This window comes from Perca flavescens, chromosome 5 (assembly GCF_004354835.1).
Source record: "Perca flavescens isolate YP-PL-M2 chromosome 5, PFLA_1.0, whole genome shotgun sequence".
NCBI lineage: Eukaryota > Metazoa > Chordata > Actinopteri > Perciformes > Percidae > Perca > Perca flavescens.
The window spans coordinates 15,540,233-15,552,173 of record NC_041335.1 but is presented as its reverse complement, the minus strand read 5'-3'; the positions used below and the strand labels follow the sequence as shown (position 1 = coordinate 15,552,173).

Genomic DNA, 11,941 nt, shown 5'->3' with positions numbered 1-11,941 from the left:
CCTATATTTGGGGGAATTAATTTCTTATGTAACTATACCACACATTGTCATAATGAAATAATAGCTTGCAATATAATATCCCCATCCCTCTCAAATAGTCACGGATCGGATCAATTTTCATATCAGCACAAAAAAGGGGGGAATTTAAATGATTATTACAAATGTAATAACAATATCTTTTAACAATAGTTTCACCAGTAAAGACAAAAGACAAACACTGATGAGAAAAGGGTATTTTACAATAACTTTGAATGCACCACAAGGTTTACCAGTTTACCAGTAAACGCAACATTTAGTACTGTCAACTAAGTCGCTAATTGCTTCTTCTTGGCTTAATGTCTCTCTTCACTTCCCAAATTCAGTCCTAACAGCAGTCCAGCCTCTTGCCATGGTCCATGTGACTTTAAGACCTCCATCTACATGACTTGAAGATAAACTATTTTGTTGTTTTTATCCATAACCTTCAAATGCCTCAGCTGAAGTTTATCATGCCTTGCCAATAATTGGGAGAGAAAACCTTCACATTTCTTTGTCTTTTATGTAGTTTAATGGCAGAGGCCTTCAGTTAAACCGAGGGATCTATGCTGTCATGATTATTGGAATTTCCATAGAATGGAACACATGGAGTAAACTCAGCTGTCTAGCATGTAAAATCATAATAGGGGAGACTAAAATGTTTTCCTTTCCTAATTTTTTATATATTAGTGGGTAACTACACATCTTTCGAGGCATAAACTTGATTTTGGTAATTGAGGAATTTAACAATCTAATGACGGACATTTTCTGGCTGACAGGGACATTTTTAAGCCATGTCACCTTCCCATCTAGTCTCGAATTGCCAGACCTATTTCCACAGCATTGTGAAGTAAGGTCTGGCTACACCATACATACATTCTGGCACAGGAGAAAAAAAGAATCTGGGTGGCGCCAAGCTGTGGACGCAGCGATGGTGGATCTGCAAAATAGTCTCGGAAAAAAGAAAACACCACATATAATATCAAATGAAGTTAACTGTTCAAACAATACAGTAACGTGAGCTATTTAATTTAGCTGGATACATGGTTAAACTTAATTAGCTATTACCAGTGTATCACCGTGTGTACTTCGTCCATGTCCATGAAATGTAGTCTTTGGAGATTAGACTGCATTGTTATGAAATATTTTTAAAGGGGTAGAAAGCCAAAAGATATCCCCCCGATGGAGTCTAGACAATGGTGGTGGTGTGAGGGAGCCCGAAGACCGGACCGAGGAGCCGACGGGGCGGTCTGCCTGAGGAGGACACAGGGAGCTGTGTGTGATGAAGACTGGAGGTGAAAGGGGAGGAGGAGCGTTGTGCTCTCTGCCTGAAATGACAACTGAGCAGCAGTGAAAGTCATGGCTGCTTCTGATTGGATAAAAGAAAGTGAACGCTTCTAACAGCTGTTCAATTTTAGAAAAATGAAAAGTGATAAATTAAGAAGTCTTCCTGAAGGAATTTACACTGTCCTTCATTAGTGGCTCAGTGGGTTCCAGCTTCCAGGCCCTGGAGACATGGCACACACATTTGACCTAATACCAGCTGTCCTGGCAACCCAAAAGCATGTAGGATCTATTTGATCTATTTGAACATATTTGGGGAGGAATGTAATGTGAGCGTGGCCAGGATAGCTCAGTCGGTAGAGCGGGCAAACATATTCAGAGGTTCATGCCTTGGCGCAGAAGATCCAGAGTCTGACCTGGAACAATTTCCTGCATGTATTCCCCTTCTCTCTCCCCCTTTCATTGCTAAAGGTGGGAAAAATGCCCATAAAATAATCTTAAAATTAAAAAAAAGGAATATAATTAAACACTTAATTTCCTGCATTCTGGTGAATTTTCATGCACCTATTTCTAACTTTTCCTGTATCAATTTATGCTGGAAATGTAACCCTAAGGAAAACACAGGGGACAATTGAAAATATAAAAACATAATGGAATATAATGATGTAAGCCTCTGAGGCATTCTGTATTTTTCAAATATTTATTCCCCTGTAGATCAACTTTTCTCATTTAATGTTATCTCTGCTGAAACAACACACATGTAGGCATAGGCATGATTTACTCCTCCCTCCTCTTTTGCATCTTTTGTTTGGGGAACTAACATCTTTAAATGTGCATGTGGCACTTATTCATGTGAATGATAGGCTACATGAATTCATTATAATTAATAAACACCAGGGGTCTCATTTATAAACGGAGCTGAAAATGTGCGTACGCCACTTCCCACGCAAAGGTTGTGATTTATAAAAAACAAACTGGACGCATGGACATTTTGGAGACACTGGCCATCATTTATGAAATGTGTGTACGACCTAAAACAGGCATAGGATGGGCATACGCCGATTCCTACACAAAGCAAGGCATTTATCAATTTGAACGTGAGCGTAGGCTGCGATAAAATCTCTCGTCTGGTCTGAACTTGTGTACGCAAGTTTTCGAGTCAGCGTGGATTTGCGGTGCAGCATATAATCAGTTTAACAGGAGAAGGGGAAGTCATCATTTGATCACTTATCAGCAATGGCAGATCTGACTCTTTTAGAAGACCTTTATGCGCCGGTACAATAATATCACACGTACGCGCACGGGCCACGGTGGAGCGCTCCATCGGATGGATTAAGTGCGGATGGATTAAGGGCAGATGGCTTGCATCAGCCGGGGGGGACCCTACTATACACGGCAGAAAAAGTCTGCAACATTGTTTTAGCCTGTGGGGTTCTGCACAACAAAACAGGGTGCCATAAATGTAGTGATGGAGCCACATGACCTGATGCCCAGAGAGCACAGCTCCAGCACAGCCCCAACTGGGGGCTATACGAAGGAGACAGGATATTATTCCTCACTTTTAAAAGGTATAGTGTTATGTTTGGCAATGATACTCAATACAGGAAACATGACAACATTTTGAGTTATTTTATTCTTTTTTTTTCGTTTCTCCTTTAAAGCGTTAATGGTCATAGTGAACGAAAGTTTCATGAATCACACGTGAAGCCTGTCGTAAGATGATTTCTGCGCTCATATCTGCGCTGGTTTCTACGTTAGGTTGATAAATGAGGGCCAATGGGAATTGGCGACGCAGATGGTGAGGTGGTGAACTGAAGTCAGACTGCAGAAAGTAAATGTGGGAATAATGATTAGTCGTAATATTTTCAAGTATTGATGCCTCACGCACATTTTTTCACTCCATATCATCCACGTTATCATGAAGATTAAATCCAGCAGTGTTATTTGCATTTGTACTGAGTGATAATTGTTCTATAAACACCTCCAACTAAAATCTTAAATAAAAATGTGTTCTTAATATTTAATCAGCGCTGTCTCACCGTCACATTGTCCGCTACGGAGCGCAGGAGGAGGAGATGGCCCGATTGCATGGAATACAGGATAGCATCAAATACCCGACCATTAGATAACGGCAGAGCACAGTGTAGCCTAAATAACTAAATATCTGTCTTTAATACTGTGCATATATCATCAAATGTCAAAGTCCGAAAAAATGCCGTCAATCTCTCATGCAATCGTTACCCTTAATGTCCTCGTTATCAGTCCAAACTTTAATACTGTTCGTGACAAAACCTGCATGAAGAAAAGTGTGTTTGCCTATTACACTTTCTTTCGTCTTAAAATTGTATCTCGTGGTGGGGGATACTACTAGCTGATGCTGTGATTTTGGCAAGGTGTTATCAATCATTCTAATTGTTGTAAACATATAAATACTGCGGTGACCCCCGTGCGTAATGCTGCATGATGGCACTGCTGGCCCTGCAGGACGACTAACCCCCAATGGAAGAATCAGGAGAGAAAGAGACTTCAGGGAACATGACGATGACTGGCTGTTATGCTGATATAAATTCCCTAAAGCTGTGCTCTTGGATCTATGTACTGAATTGGGGCCAGAGCGCCGGAACCGTGCCATCCCGGTTCAAATACAGGTCCTCGCCACTGGGGGAAACCAGCCGTTTCCAGCGGTAAATGGCAGACAGCTTAGTGTTTTTTTTAAATAAATATTATATATAATCTTCATTTTATCACTAAGGCTTGTTTGGATATAATATATAGTTCTGCTACATCTTATTATATACGTCTGGTATATCGAAGCTGTCCCCGTCGCCGTAATGCCTGCCGTTTTGGACATATTATTAATACATGTAGTAATAGATCAGGTCTCCCTACACTGTGCAAGAACAGGCCGAAATTATAATTCAATTTGAGATTTCTTTTGCTTTTTCTCCGCCAGTCATCATGATTCGGTGTAACAACTGCCAGTGTCATTCATATACTGATCAGCATTCACAGGGTGCTTTGCCTTGACTATTTATGGTTAAAAATGGGCGTGTACAGGGTGGGCTAAGAGGCTGATTCACTTACGCACAATTGTGGGTAATCTGTGATTTATAAAGGGAACATTGCTTACAGGTGTGCGTACGCACGGTTTTATAAATCAGAATTTTTTTTTGGCGTACGCCATTTTGGGCTTTTGGCCGTAGGTACACTTAGTAAGGATCCTATGCACGTTTTATAAATGAGACCCCTGGACTGCAATAGCTCAGATGTGTTTCAGCAAGATTTCTGCTCATGTTCAAAACTCTCCAACATCCCATCTTATTTTGAGATAAAAGATACTGTATAATATTACGAGAATAAAGTCACAATATTTCATGCCCTAATAGTCTACTGTACATTACGTTATTGCTCTGCTGATATGGCAATATGTCATCCACACCGTCTGACAGGTACAGAGATCCCCGCCAGGGTCTCTGGATGAGACAAAGTTTAGGGAAGCGGCTGAACGCTGGTCTATCGGAGGTGGAAAACAGGAACTACGGCAGAAGCACAGACGCACCGCCACATGTCTGCAGCAGACACACGCACATAATTATAATAATGTATATATATAATATAATTATAATCAACTGGAGCTGCTACACTGACTGCTCTTTTCTATTTTTACAGAGAGAGTGGACACGAAGTGACGGGGCAGTGGGTGACTTTGGAGGCGGGCTTTAGGCTGCCCACCCAATCAGACAATTATCCTGGAAATGTATTTCCGTTGATCGAGTCTACCTTCCCATGATATCTCTTCTACTGACTTTCAATTGTGCACAGATAAAAAAAAGAGAGAAAATGAGCATTCCTTTCGTAAATTATCATTCCATAGCCTCAACCGAAGATACATCTGCTTTATTTGTTTGCAAATATGCATTTCTATATTCAGAATTATTCCAATAAGTTAGCACTATTTGTCTGATTTGCCACTTTATCCTATTCTCTGCTAGGATGAAGTCCCAATTTCTTATTAAAGTTTCTGCTTAAACTGTTGTTTGTGCTGCAGTTGTGATCACAAAATGTGAACTTATTCTACTCTTTACCTTACAGCAAGTGACATCAGAGGCCTGTAGTACAAATCAAGATCAACATGCCCTGGATTTATTTCAGTTACCCAGCTTCACCTAACCTAACAACTGCGGTGGGTAACAACTAGTTCAATCACCCCAGGGTTTCCCAATCCAGCGATGCTCGCATTCACATAAAAGAGGCAGTGTTTGCATAGCATGATCAATTGCAAACATCTACAGAGCCGCATATTTTACATAAGAAGAGCAAACTATATTTCTACATAAATATGAAAAACACAGACACGGTTTTACAAACAAAACGCAGGAAGGAAAGCTGGCAAAAAAAGCCAACGCTGTTATGCATAAATCACAACGCTTATCAATATCACTTCCCCATCAGCAGTGGTGGAGGAAATACTGACTCTCAGTACTTAAGTAAAAGTACAAATAACCAGAGTCATATTTACTTTAGTAAAAGTAGAAGTACCACAATGACAACCCTACTTAAGTAAAAAGTACCTGATTTTAAATGTACTTTAAGTATTAAAAGTAGTGCTGTCAAACGATTAAAATATTTAATCGCAATTAATCACCTTAATGTCATAGTTAACTCGCAATTAATCGCACATTTTTATCTATTCTAAATGTCCCTTGATTTCTTTTTGTCCCATTATTTTTTTCTCATTTTAATGCTCTTAACATGGAAAAGTGGATCGGCTTGCTTTGTGCTTTTGTCGCCTGGCTTTGACGAGGGGCCGGAGAATTCGCATCAACTGTGTGCTTGGTCATCAAGTGGTATTTCAGACTGGACGTGCTGCGATGATAGCGCAGTTCACAACGACAAAACACACAACGCAACTTTTTAAAAGTAAACTTTCCATTCAGAATCTTATTGGCATCCATTTTGGCATTTCATGTTCGCCATCCGCTCAAAACGTAACGTTAGCCTACTACTCTTTGGCCGGCTCGCAAGCCCAAACAAGTGTGTGTGGCGTGCCTGTTGTTTTGTTTCCGGTCTAGCTAGATCCAGTGTGGTGTAGTAGTTTTTCTAACGTTACTAGTTGTTGCAACAGCATGTGAAAAAAACTACAAAGTTTGCTAGGCCAAAAAGAACGTTAATCTCGCGATAAAAAAACTGACGCCGTTAAAATGGGTTTGCATTAACGCCGATAATAACGCATTTAACTGACAGCACTAATTAAAAGTAAAAGTACTTGCATAATGATTTATTCTCTTAATCTTATTTGCATATTACCATTTTAAATGGCCTGGCTTTTGAAAAAAGTTCCTATCCTAACCAGCATAAAACAGAAATATGTTGTGAGAATTGGAGAGTTGGTTTTATTCATGGATGTATTTTTAAAAAGGTTTTATTTTCTTTAACCATGGGAGCGTAAACAAATAAAGTGTGTGAAGCAGTGGAAATGGGGAGGCGGATGTGAAGAGGTCCAGCCAAATAAATAAGATATGAACGCGTCTTATGCTGCCTGGCGGACAAGTAAACGACGCTGTGGAGAGAAATAGATGGCAACTATGATTTAAAAACGGGAATAATAAAAAAAAAAAAAATCATCGTCATGATACAGAAAACCCTGGGTTGAACCTGAAGTTACCTTGTTAACACCAAATCGTTCTTTGTAGTACAGGCCTCAGGTAAATAAGGTGATCATGTTTACATGTCAAAGCAAAGAAACACCTTCACGCAGTTACATAGAAAAAGGTATATAGATTTGTATATCAACATTTCTCAACAATTCTTTCTATTCTATCCATCACTGTCCTCCACGATTCCCTTGATCAAAAAAATGATGCTATATTCAGGAACAAATGTAGAGCAATGTTACAAAATAATAAATAATGTAGAAAAAACATGGGTTTGATTGTCATATTGCAAAAACACATTGATTAATGTCTGTATTTCTGCTGTTGGTGTTGTCAAATAGGAGATGAAAAGCCAGCCATAGCACTTTCTGACAGCTTTTGAGAGTAAAATCTCAAAGTGTTATTTCAAAAGCAACATTAAGTGACTGACAGAGGCAGCTCAATTGATAGCACATAAATAGTCCCGTGCAGGTGACCTTTTTTTGTGTCATAAGAGCAAATTAAATATCTAATCCCTCTTCCTTTTATTTTAAATGTGACAGAGATAACCCATCCATCCATCCATCCATCCATCTTCGTCCGCTTATCCGGTGTCGGGTCGCGGGGGGAGCAGCTCCAGCAGGGGACCCCAAACTTCCCTTTCCCGAGCAACATTAACCAGCTCCGACTGGGGGATCCCGAGGCGTTCCCAGGCCAGGTTGGAGATATAATCCCTCCACCTAGTCCTGGGTCTTCCCCGAGGCCTCCTCCCAGCTGGACGTGCCTGGAACACCTCCCTAGGGAGGCGCCCAGGGGGCATCCTTACCAGATGCCCGAACCACCTCAACTGGCTCCTTTCGACGCAAAGGAGCAGCGGCTCTACTCCGAGCTCCTCACGGATGACTGAGCTTCTCACCCTATCTCTAAGGGAGACGCCAGCCACCCTCCTGAGGAAACCCATTTCGGCCGCTTGTACCCTGGATCTCGTTCTTTCGGTCATGACCCAGCCTTCATGACCATAGGTGAGGGTAGGAACGAAAACTGACCGGTAGAAGTGAAGGAGTTCAAGTACCTTGGGGTTTTTTTCGCGAGTGAGGGGACAGAGATAACCCTTCATAATAAAATTACTAATTCATATAAGGTGTTGTACCCTTAAAGTAAGGTTAAATATAATATAACCAAAGGTTATCTAGACACCTCTCTCTTATTTGTGTGCATAAGTTAACTCCTATGACATTTCTGATCACTGCAGCAGTGAATGACCCTTGTTGTCTACAAGAGAAAATCAAACGCATCTGTCCAACAAAGTACCTACAGTCAAATATCTTGTGTTAAATAAACAGGAGGAATCATTGATTCATCATTTTAATATTTGATGAAGACAAAATTGTTCTTTCAACAGATAAAAAATGTCTTGGATGTTTTTGAAAGCCAGCCAGTCAGCCAGTGTCAACACTAAAATATGTTTGGATTATACATGTGTGGGTATTCTTCAGTGCTGATCATGCTTTGACAATTTTGCTGGTCAACAATTATGCTGTAGGAAGCTTCAGAAAGCCCAAACCCAATGCTGTCTTTGACAAAATTGTTGCCACCTTTCACTGAACAATTTGAAAACTGACACACAACTGCAAGCTAATTATTGGTTAGCAAAGCAGTGCAGGAGTAACAACTGATTCCTACCAGCTGCAGCCACAGGCACAGCTGGCTTGTCCTTCCTTTTATTTAAACTAGGAGTTTGACTGGTAAGATAAACACACATCACGTTCTGAGATGAACTGTTCTAAGGGAAGCTGTAAGATTTGAATGTGGTGATGAAGCCACAGGGGAGAAAACATTCTGGCCGCATGATTTGAAAATAGATGGAAATGTGTCTGCATAAAAACAGGTAGAATACATATTACATAATGCTAAAGGGCAGTTTTCTGCAAGAAATCTTGAGGGGAAACTAGATTAAACACATCGTAATAATCTCAGATTAAACACTTTGAGTATGACAGAATTAACAAGCCGTGCCTTGACGTCCATTAATGAATACATTCTAAAAGACAGGCCATGATCATTTTTTATTTATTATGGCTATATTGATATAACAAATGTCAAATATGACATGAACCAAGGGATTATGTATAATGCATAGTTGCAATCATTTCTCTATAAGGCCTGTGGTATAAAAAAGCAGTTGAGCAAACATGTCATCTGATCCCTCTTAAATGAAAGAATCTTCCAAACCATGAACCATGCTGCTTAACACCTTGCAGTGATGTTCCAAAGCCTCTCCACTTCATACCTCAATACTGTTTTTGTAAATTGCAAATTACACATAAACTTCCATTCAAGTAATTTGCTTAATTAAAGAAGATTTGATAAAGTCCATCCCCCCTGGTTTGTTTTCCATAATACTGATTCCTGTTGATTAATTGCCTTTTTGCTTTAGATTAAAGGTTGAGGCGTATGGGCAGCTTAGGTGTGCAGCATTCTCCAAGCATACCAGCAGATAATGATGTTTAATTGAATGATAGTCCACCAAAGAGGCAGGAAAGTGATGGATAAGAAAATGGAAATGGCATATGAAATGAGGCGTATGTGCCTGGTTTATTTATTTATCTCTGCCCAGACTGGGCGTGTTATGAATGACAGCCTGCTTACTCAGGTGGAAGGATATTCACGCATGAGAAGTAGGGAGAGATAGAGAGACGGAGAGAGACAGCAAGAGAGAGAGAGCGAAAGAGAAAGAAAGAGAGAGAGAAAGACTGAGACAGTCCGCGAGAGAGAGAGAGAGAGAGAGAGAGAGAGAGAGAGAGAGAGAGAGAGAGAGAGAGAGAGAGAGGGGGATGAATAATTGATGATACAAACTTCTCCAATGGAGTATTCAAAATTTAGCCATTTGGAGTATAGTGCCACAATCTATAGGCTACAGGCAAAAACAACATTTCAGCTATTATAATATGAATTTTGATCAATATTTCAATATAGTTGATATGACCCTTGACATCTTTGTTTAAAATAACATGACTCAATTTACAAGACAAATCTTCCAAATGTATAATTCAGTAACTCCATAAACAGAAACAGAAAAGCAAAAACAAAGGGCAGCATAAGATCTAACTATGGACACCAAAGATAATTTGGACATCTTAAAACAAAGTAGTCAGGAAAGATGATGAAAATCATTTAAGGGTATCTTGCTATTCCATAGTGCAAAACAGCTGCATAACCTTGACATAAGGTATGTTGCTCAGTCAAAACATGTTATTGTATTATACATAATTTGCATAAAGACAAAGACAAATTGAAATATATGAAGTGTTGTAGTGTGAACGCTGAAATTGCTGAATCCAGCTTCTTTCAAGACCCTGAAAGCATCACAAGAATTAAACCCAGAAAAACTGACACTGCATAAGGTCACAAGGCCATGGCCTGTTCATCAGCAAAGGAAGCTACAGTGCTGATGTATGCTACCTTGAGATCAATAAGCCCCACACAGTTTCTGTATGTCACCTCAGCTCGACTATAACTGCTCGGCCTTGACTTCCAAACCATTTCACTGCACATAAACCAGACTTGAACAGAAAAGCCTGTATAGCCTACTGACCAATATTTCCCACGGGGACCTGCATCAAAACTCAATTATTTAATTGCTCTTACAGAGAAAATAGATTTTCTGGATATAGATGCATTAAAGCAGTGATTTTTTGTAAACCTATACCTTTAACACTTCATCGCCATGGGACTGCATTGCCACCCCCAAGGTTACAGCGGACACCGAGAAGTAATTAAGATAAAGTTAATCGAATGCAGTTATAGTTCAATAAGCCTGTTTAATTGAAATGACTAGGCCTGACTTTGACTTATTGAAAATAAAACATAAAAAAAACAGTAATTGAATTTCACTTTCAGCTCCAGAGATGGATCAACTGGTCAGTGGGTCAAGCTTTGGGGGAAATAGCTAGCTGAGCCAACAGAGACGATGCTTACAATATATTTGTGTACAACTAACACTAACACTAACACATACAGACACACTCAGACAAAGCACAGGAAAACAATGGCTGTTCTTTATGGTGAATGTATGAATTCTAGGAAATGCTTCACTGATTTCAACTGAGCTGAGCTGTTGCTGGAGGCTCACAAAATGCATTTAAGGCAGTACCATTCAAATTACATCCACATTTGTGTGTACACAGATACTATATGTGACATGACTCGTTTATTTGCCAGGATAGTGGAAACAACGGTGTAAATATGATGCATGTGAAAGCTATGGGATCTAATCCGGAGTTACGGTAAGATCATGCGTAAGTGAAGAGCAGAGTTGCCACTGATGGTGAAACTGAATTTCGTGCCAATGAATCCTAACGTTAAACCACACTGACCATTAAGCAAATAGGCACGGACATCAATACAGTAAACAAGTCAATAAGAGGGGGTGCTGAGTGGCATTATAGTGAATAGGAGTGAAAGAGGACAACATGAATACATTTACAAACGTTTTGAAAATGTTTATGATTTTACTGTATGCTTTCAAAAGTCATACTTTTTACTTACATCTATATTTATTAGCAATTATGTCTTAATGCATGTAACTGTGTGCTTTCAGTATTCTGGGTGGTTTCAGTCATTTTTTTTTGTGTGTTTTTACTTAATTTCTGTGGTATTTGTGTGTTTGTGTGTGTGTGTGTGTGTGTGTGTGTGTGTGTGTGTGTGTGTGTGTGTGTGTTGCATTATTCATGTGTATTCATTGTGTACAATAGTAACTGCCACGGTTTTTGTTGGTTTGTTTTGATTTCCCAAACCTGAAAATTAGCCATCTTAACATTTTTAAAGTTTTACTATTTTTAGCCACATTAGAGGTGCAGATTGCATGTTGGTTTGCCAGTCTAGTAATTAAATACCGTAGTCCAGAGTGAAATGTCTGTAGTCCCTAGTGGATGAATCCTAATGGCTTTGGTGATCCTCTGACTTTTCCTCTAGCCCCATCAGCAAGTCAGATTTCTCACTTGATCATG

General features: G+C 39.7%; 1 long non-coding RNA gene across 1 annotated transcript; it reads left to right on the top strand.

Annotated features, from left to right (window-relative positions):
- Positions 1 to 3,898: 3,898 nt before the first annotated feature.
- LOC114555045 (uncharacterized) lies at positions 3,899 to 5,230 on the top strand. The gene is made up of 3 exons (XR_003692517.1): positions 3,899 to 3,983; positions 4,749 to 4,866; positions 4,969 to 5,230. It is a non-coding gene; the product is annotated as an uncharacterized LOC114555045 (long non-coding RNA).
- Positions 5,231 to 11,941: the final 6,711 nt, after the last annotated feature.